The 14,186-nt window shown below is 36.6% G+C and overlaps 1 protein-coding gene across 1 annotated transcript in view; it reads right to left on the bottom strand.

Moving 5' to 3' along the window:
- LOC127701153 (tyrosine kinase receptor Cad96Ca-like) overlaps positions 1-14,186 on the bottom strand; it is a 359,749-nt gene that overhangs the window by 267,874 nt on the left and 77,689 nt on the right. The window lies entirely within an intron of this gene.

Here is a 14,186-nt window from a genome sequence, read left to right as displayed (position 1 = left end):
CACTTTCGGACATGCCATGTTACATATCAATAAAGTTTTATTTGATTTGATCCAATATTCTTGTAAGAAATGCAGCTTTAACGTGTTTTCCCATAGGGTCAATGTTAAACTTTCGCCCTGTTTCCATGACAATGGCAGCCATTTTGGAACTTCTTAATTTTGCATGCACATCTGGGCATATCAGGTAACACTTCCATAAAGTTTCATCCACTTAGGTCTTATAATGAAAGATTTAGAATTTTGAAATTTTTTCTTATTTTGTCAGTTTCCATGACAACGGCTGCCATCTTGAATATGCCATACCCTGTTTGCAAATCTGCTCATGCTGGGTAACATTATGATATAGTTCCATGACCATTAGTTCATACAATTCCAAGATATCAGCTGGACAAAAAAAGTGGAAGAATAATAACTAGAGGCTCTCAAGAGCCTGTGTCGGTCACCTGTATTTACTGATGCTTTGGAAATCATGTAAAATAAGGTTAAAATCATAATTTATAGTATTATATATTAGATATTATAATGATATCTAAGATAATAACAAAAAACTGCAAAATTTTTGTAAAAAATTTCTAACTCAGGTGCAGCAACCCAACAACGAGTTGTCGGATTCGTCTGAAAATTTCAGGGCAGATAAATCTAAATCTGATGAACATTTTTGCCACCTGTCAGATTTGCTCTAAATGCTTTAGTTTCAGAGATATAAACCAAAAAACTGCATTTGACCCCTATGTTCTATTTTTAACCAAGTCGGCCATGATGGTTGGAAGGCGGGGGTCATCGGACACATTTTTTAAACTAGATACTCTAATAATAATTATGGCCAAGTATGGTTAAATTTGTCTCAGTAGTTTCAGAGAAGAAGATTTTTGTAAAAGATTACAAAAATTTACAAAAAATTGTTAAAAATTGACTAATAAGGGCAATAACTCCTAAAGGGGTCGACTGACAATTTTGGTAATGACAACTTATTTGTAGAAATTACTTTGCTGAACATTATTGCTGTTTACAGTTTATCTCTATCTATAATAATATTCAAGATAATAACCAAAAACTGCAAAATTTCCTTAAAATTACCAATTCAGGGGCAGCAACCCAACAACAGGTTGTCAGATTTGTCTGAAAATTTCAGGGCAGATAGATCTTGACCTGATAATTAGTTTTACCCTGTCAGATTTCAGAGATATAAGCCAAAATCTACATTTAACCCCTATGTTCTAGTTTTAGCCATGGCGGCCATCCTGGTTGGTTGGCGGGGTCATAGGACACATATTTTAAACTAGATACCCTAATGATGATTGTGGCCAAGTTTGGTTAAATTTGGCCCAGTGGTTTCAGGGGAGAAGATTTTTGTAAAAAGCTAATGACGACGGACGACGACGACGACGACACCGACGGACGACGAACGCCAAGTGATGAGAAAAGCTCACTTGGCCCTTCGGGCCAGGTGAGCTAAAAATAAGAAAAATAATAAGAAAAAAAGAAACGTAGAATAACAATATGTCACCCCAACTCCGTTGAGGGTGCCATAATAACTAGATTTGCCATTGCAAGCAATAGCGGATGTCACCCTTCCCCCATTGCCACTAAGTGGCAGCCATTTCAAAAATTTTAAACCGGGATGCTTATATATGCATGGCTATACATGGTTCTGTAAATTTTTAGAACATTTAGAGCATTTTTTATCATTTAAAATTTTTTGACATTTTTGCAGTTTCCATGGCAACGGTGGCCATTTTGGAAATTTCAAAGTCAAAAATCTCATCTTGACTTGCCAGTTAAAAATCAAATAAAGTTTTATTAAGTTTGGAGCATTTTGTAATTTTTGGAAATTTTTGACATTTTTGCTGGTTTCCGTGGGAACAGAGACCATTCCCAAAATTTAATGACAGGTGCTACATTGGTACATGGGAGGGAACATACCATTACAATTTCAATAGATTTGACATACCATGTTTAAGAAAGTAAATTTCACTTTTAGGTTTTTGGATCATTTTGACCTGTTTTCCATTGTTTCCATGGTAACGGCAGACATTTTTGAAATTCCAACGCCAAATTCCACATCTACCAATGTTGCTCATCATTACTGTGAAGTTTCATTAAATTTTGAGCATTTTGATATTTTTGAAATTTTTGGTGCAGTTTCCATGGCAACATAGTAGTTCCGGTGATTGCCAAAATCATCCAAAACCAGTATATAGTCGGCACCTACATTGTATTAAAATTTCATGATTCTAAGTTTATGCATATCCAAATAATCCACCAAACTCTAAAATTTTATTTTTTCACCTTTCTTTGGTTTCCATGGTGATGGCATCCATTTTTTAGTTCCAAAGTTGCACTGCAACTCGTAAGTCAGGGTTCCTTGTTATAGTGAACAACCATTAAGATTGGTGCATTAGGCTCTGAGAAAACTGCAGGACAAAATTAGGTGGAAGAATAAAAATAACTAGAATTGCTATTGCAAGCAATAGCGGATGTCACCCACCCCCATTGCCACTGTTGTGGCAGCCATTTTGAAAATCCAAAGTCGAATGCCAGATATTTGTATGTCAGTTACCATTTCTGTAAAGTTTCTTTGAGTTTGGAGCATTTTGAAATTTTTTCACATTTTTGCTGTTTCCATGGCAACGGCAGCCATTTTGGAAATTCTAAATTCAAAAGTCTTATCTTGACATGCCAATTAACATTTATATTAAGCTTCATTAAGTTTGGAGCTTTTTGAGATTTTTGAGATTTTTACTGTTTCCATGGTAACGGTGACCATTTCCAAAATTCCAAAGACACATGCCACACTGACTGATGACATGTTACATATGATTGACGTTTCATCGGGTTTGATCTTATATTCTTTAAGAAAACGCTCCTTTAATATGTTTTCCCATAGGGTCAATGTTAAATTTTTGCCCTGTTTCCATGGCAATGGCAGCCATTTTGGAATTTCTAATATTGTCGGTGCTTCCACACATAACAGGCAACATTACCATTAAGTTTCATTTGGATTGGTCTAATAATAAAAGAATTGGCTTTTTGAAAATTTTTCACATTTCTGCAGTTTCCATAGAAACGGTGGCCATTAAAAAAATTCCAAAGGTGTCCTGCATAACTAGAGTTGGTGGTCCTCATTATGGTACCCATTCATTATGATTGGTCCACACATCTATGAGAAAACTCTCGGACAAAAAAGGTGGAATAATAATAATAATAACTAGATTTGCCATTGCAAGCAATAGCGGATGGCACCCTTCCCCCATTGCCAGGCGAGCGGCAGCCATTTAGAAAATTCCAAAGTCAAAGAGGGTATCTACACATGCTAATTATCATTTTTGTAAAGTTTCATTAAGTTTGGAGCATTTTGAAATTTTGGACATTTTTGCTGTTTCCATGGTTACGGCGGCCATTTTGAAAATTCCAACTGCAAAATGCAACTCTGCCTATGCCAGTTACCATTTCTGTAAAGTTTCATCCAGTTTGCAGCATTTTGATTTTTTTTTTATTTTGGACATTTTTGCTGTTTCCATGGTTAAAGTGGAGAATTCCAAATTCTAAAAGCAGACATCTCATTGCCACATGTCATGTTATATATCAATACAGTTTCACTGACTTTGATGAAATACTCTTTAAGCTAATGCTGATTTTATGCATTTTCCCATAGGGTCAATGTAAAACTTGCCCCATGTTTCCATGACAACGGCGGCCATTTTGGACTATCCAAATATTGTCTTGACATCTTAGCATACTGGGTTACATTTTCATAAAATTTTCATCCAGTTGGGTCTTATATCGAAAGAGTTAGAATTTTTGATATTTTAGCTGTTTCCATGGTAACGGCAGCCATTTTGAAAATTTCAAAGTCAAACTGCAAATCAGCACATGCCAGTTACCATTCCTGTGGAGTTTCTTCCAGTTTGGAACACTTTGATTTTTTTCGCATTTTTGCTGTTTCCATGGAAACGGCGGCCATTTTTTACCATTCCATAGCAAGGTGCACAACTTTACATTGGGGTTCTCATTATAGTAGAGTTCCATCAACATTGGTCCATTGGATTCCAAGAACTCGCGCGGACAAAATGTGTGGAAGAAAAATAAGAAAAAAAAACCGTAGAATAACAGTATGTCACCCCAACTCCGTTGAGGGTGCCATAATAATAAAGAAACGGAGGAAGAGCAATATGTCACCCGACATTGTTGTACTGGTGACATAATAAAAAAAGAAACGGAGGAAAAGCAATATGTCACCCGACATTGTCGATCGGGTGACATAATAAGAAAACAAGAAACGAACAATAACAATATGTCACCCCAACTCCGTTGAGGGTGCCATAATAAGAACAAAAAGAAACGTAGAATAACAATATGTCACCCCATATCCGTTGAGGGTGCCATAACTAGATTTGCAATTACAAGCAATAGCGGATGGCACCCTTCCCCCGTTGCCAGGTGAGTGGCAGTCATTTAGAAAATTCAAAGTCAAAGAGTGCATCTACACATGCAAATTATCCTTTTTGTAAAGTTTCATTAAGTTTAGAGCATTTTGCAATTTTGGACATTTTTGCTGTTTCCATGGTTAAGGCGGCCATCTTGAAAATTCCAACTTCAAAATGCAACTCTGCCTATGCCAGTTACCATTTCTGTAAAGTTTCAACCAGTTTGCAGCATTTTGATTTTTTTTGAAATTTTGGACATTTATGCTGCAGCCATGGTTACAGTGGATAATTCCAAAATTCTAAAAGCAGACATCTCATTGCCACATGTCATGTTATATATCAATACAGTTTCATAGACTTTGGTGAAATACTCTTTAAGAAAATGCTGATTTTATGCATTTTCCCATAGGGTCAATGTAAAACTTGCCCCCAGTTTCCATGACAACGGCGGCCTATTTGGAGTATCCAAATATTGTCTTGGCATCTTGGCATACTAGGTAACATTTCATTAAGTTTCATCCAGTTGGGTCTTATAACGGAAGAGTTAGAATTTTTGATATTTTAGCTGTTTCCATGGTAACGGCAGCCATATTGAAAATTCCGAAGTCAAACTGCAAATTTAATCAGCACATGCCAGTTACCATTCCTTTGGAGTTTCTTCCAGTTTGGAACACTTTGATTTTTTTGGCATTTTTGCTGTTTCCATGGAAACGGCGGCCATTTTTTACCATTCCATAGCAAGGTGCACAACTTTACATGGGGGTCCTCATTATAGTAGAGTTCCATCAACATTTGGTCCATTGGATTCCAAGAACTCGCGCGGACAAAATTTGTGCAAGAAAAATAATAAGAAAAAAAAGAAACGAAGAAGAACAGTATGTCACCCCAACTCCGTTGAGGGTGCCATAACTAGATTTGCCATTGCAAGCAATAACGGATGGCACCCTTCCCCTATTGCCAGGTGAGCGGCAGCCATTTAGCATATTCAAAAGTCAAAGAGTGAATCTACACATGCAAATTTATCATTTTTGTAAAGTTTCATTAAGTTTGGAGCATTTTGAAATTTTGAACTTTTTTGCTGTTTCCATGGTTACGGCAGCCATTTTGAAAATTCCAACTTCAAAATGCAATCTGCCCATGCCAGTTACCATTTCTGTAAAGTTTCATCCAGTTTGCAGCATTTTGATTTTTTTTTTAAATTTTGGACATTTTTGCTGTTTCAATGGTTACGGTGGATAATTCCAAAATTCTAAAAGCAGACATCTCATTGCCACATGTCATGTTATATATCAATACAGTTTCACTGACTTTGGTGAATTACTCTTTAAGAAAATGCAGATTTTATGCATTTTCCCATAGGGTCAATGTTAAACTTGCCCCCAGTTAACATGACAACGGCGGCCTATTTGGAGTATCCAAATATTGTCTTGGCATCTTGGCATACTAGGTTACATTTCATTAAGTTTCATCCAATTGGGTCTTATAACGGAAGAGTTAGAATTTTTGATATTTTAGCTGTTTCCATGGTAACGGCAGCCATATTGAAAATTCCGAAGTCAAACTGCAAATCAGCACATGCCAGTTACCATTCCTGTAGAGTTTCTTCCAGTTTGGAACACTTTGATTTTTTTCGCATTTTTGCTGTTTCCATGGAAACGGCGGCCATTTTTTACCATTCCATAGCAAGGTGCACAACTTTACATGGGGGTCCTCATTATAGTAGAGGTCCATCAACATTGGTCCATTGGATTCCAAGAACTCGCGCGGACAAAATTTGAGCAAGAAAAATAATTAGAAAAAAAAGAAACGAAGAAGAACAGTATGTCACCCCAACTCCGTTGAGGGTGCCATAACTAGATTTGCCATTGCAAGCAATAGCGGATGGCACCCTTCCCCCATTGCCAGGTGAGCGGCAGCCATTTAGCACATTCCAAAGTCAAAGAGTGCATCTACACATGCAAATTATCATTTTTGTAAAGTTTCATTAAGTTTGGAGCATTTTGAAATTTTGAACTTTTTTGCTGTTTCCATGGTTACGGCAGCCATTTTGAAAATTCCAACTTCAAAATGCAATCTGCCCATGCCAGTCACCATTTCTGTAAAGTTTCATCCAGTTAACAGCATTTTGATTTTTTTTTTAAATTTTGGACATTTTTGCTGTTTCAATGGTTACGGTGGATAATTCCAAAATTCTAAAAGCAGACATCTCATTGCCACATGTCATGTTATATATCAATACAGTTTCACTGACTTTGGTGAATTACTCTTTAAGAAAATGCAGATTTTATGCATTTTCCCATAGGGTCAATGTTAAACTTGCCCCCAGTTAACATGACAACGGCGGCCTATTTTGAGTATCCAAATATTGTCTTGGCATCTTGGCATACTAGGTAACATTTCATTAAGTTTCATCCAGTTGGGTCTTATAACGGAAGAGTTAGAATTTTTGATATTTTAGCTGTTTCCATGGTAACGGCAGCCATATTGAAAATTCCGAAGTCAAACTGCAAATTTAATCAGCACATGCCAGTTACCATTCCTTTGGAGTTTCTTCCAGTTTGGAACACTTTGATTTTTTTGGCATTTTTGCTGTTTCCATGGAAACGGCGGCCATTTTTTACCATTCCATAGCAAGGTGCACAACTTTACATGGGGGTCCTCATTATAGTAGAGGTCCATCAACATTGGTCCATTGGATTCCAAGAACTCGCGCGGACAAAATTTGTGCAAGAAAAATAATAAGAAAAAAAAGAAACGAAGAAGAACAGTATGTCACCCCAACTCCGTTGAGGGTGCCATAACTAGATTTGCCATTGCAAGCAATAACGGATGGCACCCTTCCCCTATTGCCAGGTGAGCGGCAGCCATATAGCATATTCAAAAGTCAAAGAGTGAATCTACACATGCAAATTATCATTTTTGTAAAGTTTCATTAAGTTTGGAGCATTTTGAAATTTTGAACTTTTTTGCTGTTTCCATGGTTACGGCAGCCATTTTGAAAATTCCAACTTCATAATGCAATCTGCCCATGCCAGTTACCATTTCTGTAAAGTTTCATCCAGTTTGCAGCATTTTGATTTTTTTTTTAAATTTTGGACATTTTTGCTGTTTCAATGGTTACGGTGGATAATTCCAAAATTCTAAAAGCAGACATCTCATTGCCACATGTCATGTTATATATCAATACAGTTTCACTGCCTTTGGTGAATTACTCTTTAAGAAAATGCAGATTTTATGCATTTTCCCATAGGGTCAATGTTAAACTTGCCCCCAGTTAACATGACAACGGCGGCCTATTTGGAGTATCCAAATATTGTCTTGGCATCTTGGCATACTAGGTTACATTTCATTAAGTTTCATCCAATTGGGTCTTATAACGGAAGAGTTAGAATTTTTGATATTTTAGCTGTTTCCATGGTAACGGCAGCCATATTGAAAATTCCGAAGTCAAACTGCAAATCAGCACATGCCAGTTACCATTCCTGTAGAGTTTCTTCCAGTTTGGAACACTTTGATTTTTTTCGCATTTTTGCTGTTTCCATGGAAACGGCGGCCATTTTTTACCATTCCATAGCAAGGTGCACAACTTTACATGGGGGTCCTCATTATAGTAGAGTTCCATCAACATTGGTCCATTGGATTCCAAGAACTCGCGCGGACAAAATTTGAGCAAGAAAAATAATTAGAAAAAAAAGAAACGAAGAAGAACAGTATGTCACCCCAACTCCGTTGAGGGTGCCATAACTAGATTTGCCATTGCAAGCAATAGCGGATGGCACCCTTCCCCCATTGCCAGGTGAGCGGCAGCCATTTAGCACATTCCAAAGTCAAAGAGTGCATCTACACATGCAAATTATCATTTTTGTAAAGTTTCATTAAGTTTGGAGCATTTTGAAATTTTGAACTTTTTTGCTGTTTCCATGGTTACGGCAGCCATTTTGAAAATTCCAAATTCAAAATGCAATCTGCCCATGCCAGTCACCATTTCTGTAAAGTTTCATCCAGTTTACAGCATTTTGATTTTTTTTTAAATTTTGGACATTTTTGCTGTTTCAATGGTTACGGTGGATAATTCCAAAATTCTAAAAGCAGACATCTCATTGCCACATGTCATGTTATATATCAATACAGTTTCACTGACTTTGGTGAATTACTCTTTAAGAAAATGCAGATTTTATGCATTTTCCCATAGGGTCAATGTTAAACTTGCCCCCAGTTAACATGACAACGGCGGCCTATTTTGAGTATCCAAATATTGTCTTGGCATCTTGGCATACTAGGTAACATTTCATTAAGTTTCATCCAGTTGGGTCTTATAACGGAAGAGTTAGAATTTTTGATATTTTAGCTGTTTCCATGGTAACGGCAGCCATATTGAAAATTCCGAAGTCAAACTACAAATAAGCACATGCCAGTTACCATTCCTGTGGAGTTTCTTCCAGTTTGGAACACTTTGATTTTTTGGCATTTTTGCTGTTTCCATGGAAACGGCGGCCATTTTTTACCATTCCATAGCAAGGTGCACAACTTTACATGGGGGTCCTCATTATAGTAGACTTCCATCAACATTGGTCCATTGGATTCCTAGAACTCCCGTGGACAAAATGTGTGGAAGAAAAATAAGAAAAACAAGTAATCCTGTGTTAGGATGCTAACACAAAAGTCGCCAAAACGGCCCCAACCATTGTTCTGCTGTTTCCATGATAACGGCAGCCATTTTGAAATTTCAAAGTCGGATATCACATCTACACGTGACAGGTCACATTACTTACAAGTTTCATAAAAATTGGACTAATTTTCAAATTTAGGCATTCGTGTTTCTATGGTTACGGTGGCCATTTTGGAAATTCCAAAGTCAAATGCCACATCTACATAAGACAGTCAACATTTGTGTAAAGTTTCATAAAGATTGGACAAAATCTAGATTTTTCGCATTTTTGTTGTTTCCATGGCAACGGCGGCCATTTTGGAAATTCCAAAGTCAAATTCCAAATCTACATACACTCGTTAACATCTCTGTTAAATTTCATTAAATTTGAAGCATTTTAAAAAATTTCACATTTTTGCAGTTTCCATGGTAACGGCGGCCATTTTAAAAATTCCAAAGTCGAATTATAGCTACATATGGTGCTACCTGTAATAATCTATCATTATATAACATAAAAAGGACATAGGAATAATTCAACACTATCACATGACTAATCACATGACTATTGTTCTAGAATGTTCCATGAAAATTGACCCCCTAAAATAATGCCAAGATGACCCCGGGCTGAAATAAAAAATGTGGAATGGACACCTGGACATCGGTCTCTTGTATTAAACAAAACTTAAAGGTTCTACCAGTAGCGAATCCATATTTGAAAAATGACCCCACCCATGTTCCAGCCCCCAAATAGTGCCAAGTTGACCCCCATTTGAGATAGAAAATAGTGAATGCACCCCTAGGGATACTACCCCAACATCATACCAAATATAAAGTTTCCATCATTTAAGGCTTGGATGAAAATGGTCGGACAAATTAGGGTGAATAATAATAATAATTATAATAATAATAATAATAAAAAATAACGGGACAAAAACATAAAGTCCCCAAAACTCCGTTTTGGCGACTTAACAAGTAATCCTGTGTTAGGATGCTAACACAAAAGTCGCCAAAACGGCCCCCAACCATTGTTCTGCTGCTTCCATGGTAACGGCAGCCATTTTGAAATTTCAAAGTCGGATATCACATCTACACGTGACAGGTCACATTACTTACAAGGTTCATAAAAATTGGACCAATTTTCAAATTTAGGCATTCATGTTTCCATGGTTACGGTGGCCATTTTGGAAATTCCAAAGTCAAATGCCAGATCTACATAAGACAGTCAACATTTGTGTAAAGTTTCATTAAGTTTGAAGCATTTTGAATTTTTTGACATTTTTAGGGTTTCCATGGTAACGGCAGCCATTTTGAAAATTCGAAAGTCGGATGGCACATCTACACATGACAGGTCACATTACTGTCAAGTTTCATAAAGATTGGACCAAATATAGATTTTTCGCATTTTTGTTGTTTCCATGGCAACGGCGGCCATTTTGGAAATTCCAAAGTCAAATTCCAAATCTACATACACTCGTTAACATCTCTGTAAAATTTCATCAAATTTGAAGCATTTTAAAAAAAAATCACATTTTTGCAGTTTCCATGGTAACGGCGGCCATTCTAAAAATTCCAAAGTCGAATTACAGCTACATATGGTGCTACCTGAATTAATCTATCATTATATAACGTAAAAAGAATATAGGAATAATTCAACACTATCACAGGACTAATCACATGACTATTGTTCTAGAATGTTCCATGAAAATTGACCCCCATAAAATAATGCCAAGATGACCCCGGGCTGAAATAAAAAATGTGGAATGGACACCTGGACATCGGTGTCTTGTATTACACAAAACTTAAAAGTTCTACCAGTAGCGAATCAATAGTCGAAAAATGACCCCACCCATGTTCCGGCCCCCAAATAGTGCCAAGTTGACCCCCATTTGAAATAAAAAAATAGTGAATGCACCCCTAGGGATACTACCCTATCATCATACCAAATATAAAGTTTCCATCATTTAAGGCTTGGAAGAAAATGGTCGGACAAATTAGGGTTAAGAATAATAATAATAATAATAATAATAACTAGAATTGCCATTGTCACCCTTCCCCCATTGCCACTAAGTGGCAGCCATTTCAAAAAATTTAGTGAATGCACATATATGCATGTTCATCTTTCTGTAAATTTTCAGTACATTCAGAGCATTTTAAAAAAATTCACATTTTTGCGGTTTCCATGGCAACGGCAGCCATCTTTTAGTTCCAAAGTTGCACTGCAACTAGAAAGTCAGGGTTCCTTGTTATAGTGAACCATCATTTGGATTGGTAGCTTTGGCTCTGAGAAAGCGGGCGGACAAAATTAGGTGGAAGAAAAATAATAATAATAATATTAATAATAGTAATAATAATAATAGGGAAAAAGAAACAGAGAAAAAGCAATATGTCACCCGACATTGTCGATCGGGTGACATAACAAGTAATCCTGTGTTAGGATGCTAACACAAAAGTCGCCAAAACGGCCCCCAACCATTGTTCTGCTGTTTCAATGGTAACGGCAGCCATTTTGAAATTTCAAAGTCGGATATCATATCTACACGTGACAGGTCACATTACTTACAAGTTTCATAAAAATTGGACCAATTTTCAAATTTAGGCATTCGTGTTTCCATGGTTACGGTAGCCATTTTGGAAATTTGAAAGTCAAATGCCACATCTACATAAGACAGTCAACATTTGTGTAAAGTTTCATAAAGTTTGAAGCATTTTGAATTTTTTGATATTTTTGCAGTTTCCATGGAAACGGCAGCCATTTTGAAAATTCCAAAGTCGGATGGCACATCTACACATGAGAGGTCACATAACTGTCAAGTTTCATAAAGAATGGATCAAATCTAGATTTTTCGCTTATTTGTTGTTTCCATGGCATTCGTGTTTCCATGGTTACAATAGCCATTTTGGAAATTCGAAAGTCAAATGCCACATCTACATAAGACAGTCAACATTTGTGTAAAGTTTCATTAAGTTTGAAGCATTTTGAATTTTTTGACATTTTTGCAGTTTCCATGGTTACGGCAGCCATTTTGAAAATTCCATAGTCGGATGGTACATCTACACATGACAGGTCACATTACTGTCAAGTTTCATAAAGTTTGGACCAAATCTAAATTTTTCGCATTTTGTTGTTTCCATGGCAACGGCGGCCATTTTAAAAATTCCAAAGTCGAATTACAGCTACATATGGAGCTACTTGTAATAATCTATCATTATATAACATAAAAAGTACATATGCTAAGTCGCCAAAACGGCCCCCAACCATTGTTCTGCTGTTTCCATGGTAACGGCAGCCATTTTTAAATTTCAAAGTCGGATATCACATCTAAACGTGACAAGTCACATTACTTACAAGTTTCATAAAAATTGGACCAATTTTCAAACTTAGGCATTCGTGTTTCCATAGTTACGGTGGCCATTTTGGAAATTCCAAAGTCAAATGCCACATCTTCATAAGACAGTCAACATTTGTGTAAAGTTTCATTAAGTTTGAAGCATTTTGAATTTTTGACATTTTTGCAGTTTCCATGGTAACGGCAGCCATTTTGAAAATTTAAAAGTCGGATGGCACATCTACACATGACAGGTCACATTACTGTCAAGTTTCATAAAGTTTGGACCAAATCTAAATTTTTCGCATTTTGTTGTTTCCATGGCAACGGCGGCCATTTTAAAAATTCCAAAGTCGAATTACAGCTACATATGGAGCTACTTGTAATAATCTATCATTATATAACATAAAAAGTACATATGCTAAGTCGCCAAAACGGCCCCCAACCATTGTTCTGCTGTTTCCATGGTAACGGCAGCCATTTTTAAATTTCAAAGTCGGATATCACATCTAAACGTGACAAGTCACATTACTTACAAGGTTCATAAAAATTGGACCAATTTTCAAACTTAGGCATTCGTGTTTCCATAGTTACGGTGGCCATTTTGGAAATTCCAAAGTCAAATGCCACATCTTCATAAGACAGTCAACATTTGTGTAAAGTTTCATTAAGTTTGAAGCATTTTGAATTTTTTGACATTTTTGCAGTTTCCATGGTAACGGCAGCCATTTTGAAAATTCCAAAGTCGGATGGCACATCTACACATGACGGGTCACATTACTGTCAAGTTTCATAAAGATTGGACCAAATCTAGATTTTTCGCTTTTTTGTTGTTTCCATGGCAACGGCGGCCATTTTGGAAATTCCAAAGTCAAATTCCAAATCTACATACATTCATTAACATCTATGTAAAATTTCATTAAATTTGAAGCATTTAAAAAAAATTTCACATTTTTGCAGTTTCCATGGTAACGGCGGCCATTTTGAAAATTCCAAAGTCGAATTACAGCTACATATGGTGCTACCTGTAATAATCTATCATTATATAACATAAAAAGTACATAGGAATAATTCAACACTATCACATGACTAATCACATGACTATTGTTCTAGAATGTTCCATGAAAATTGACCCCCTAAAATAATGCCAAGATGACCCCGGGCTGAAATAAAAAAATGTGGAATGGACACCTGGACATCGGTCTCTTGTATTACACAAAACTTAAAGGTTCTACCAGTAGCGAATCCATATTCGAAAAATGACCCCACCCATGTTCCAGCCCCCAAATAGTGCCAAGTTGACCCCCATTTGAGATAGAAAATAGTGAATGCACCCCTAGGGATACTACCCCAACATCATACCAAATATAAAGTTTCCATCATTTAAGGCTTGGATGAAAATGGTCGGACAAATTAGGGTGAATAATAATAATAATAACAATAATAATAATAATAAAAAATAACGGGACAAAAACATAAAGTCCCCAAAACTCCGTTTTGGCGACTTAACAAGTAATCCTGTGTTAGGATGCTAACACAAAAGTCGCCAAAACGGCCCCCAACCATTGTTCTGCTGCTTCCATGGTAACGGCAGCCATTTTGAAATTTCAAAGTCGGATATCACATCTACACGTGACAGGTCACATTACTTACAAGGTTCATAAAAATTGGACCAATTTTCAAATTTAGGCATTCATGTTTCCATGGTTACGGTGGCCATTTTGGAAATTCCAAAGTCAAATGCCAGATCTACATAAGACAGTCAACATTTGTGTAAAGTTTCAT

Source organism: Mytilus californianus, unplaced genomic scaffold, assembly GCF_021869535.1.
Source record: "Mytilus californianus isolate M0D057914Y unplaced genomic scaffold, xbMytCali1.0.p SCAF_5, whole genome shotgun sequence".
NCBI lineage: Eukaryota > Metazoa > Mollusca > Bivalvia > Mytilida > Mytilidae > Mytilus > Mytilus californianus.
Note: the sequence above shows the minus strand (reverse complement) of the source record. Positions and strands in the feature narration are given on the sequence as shown.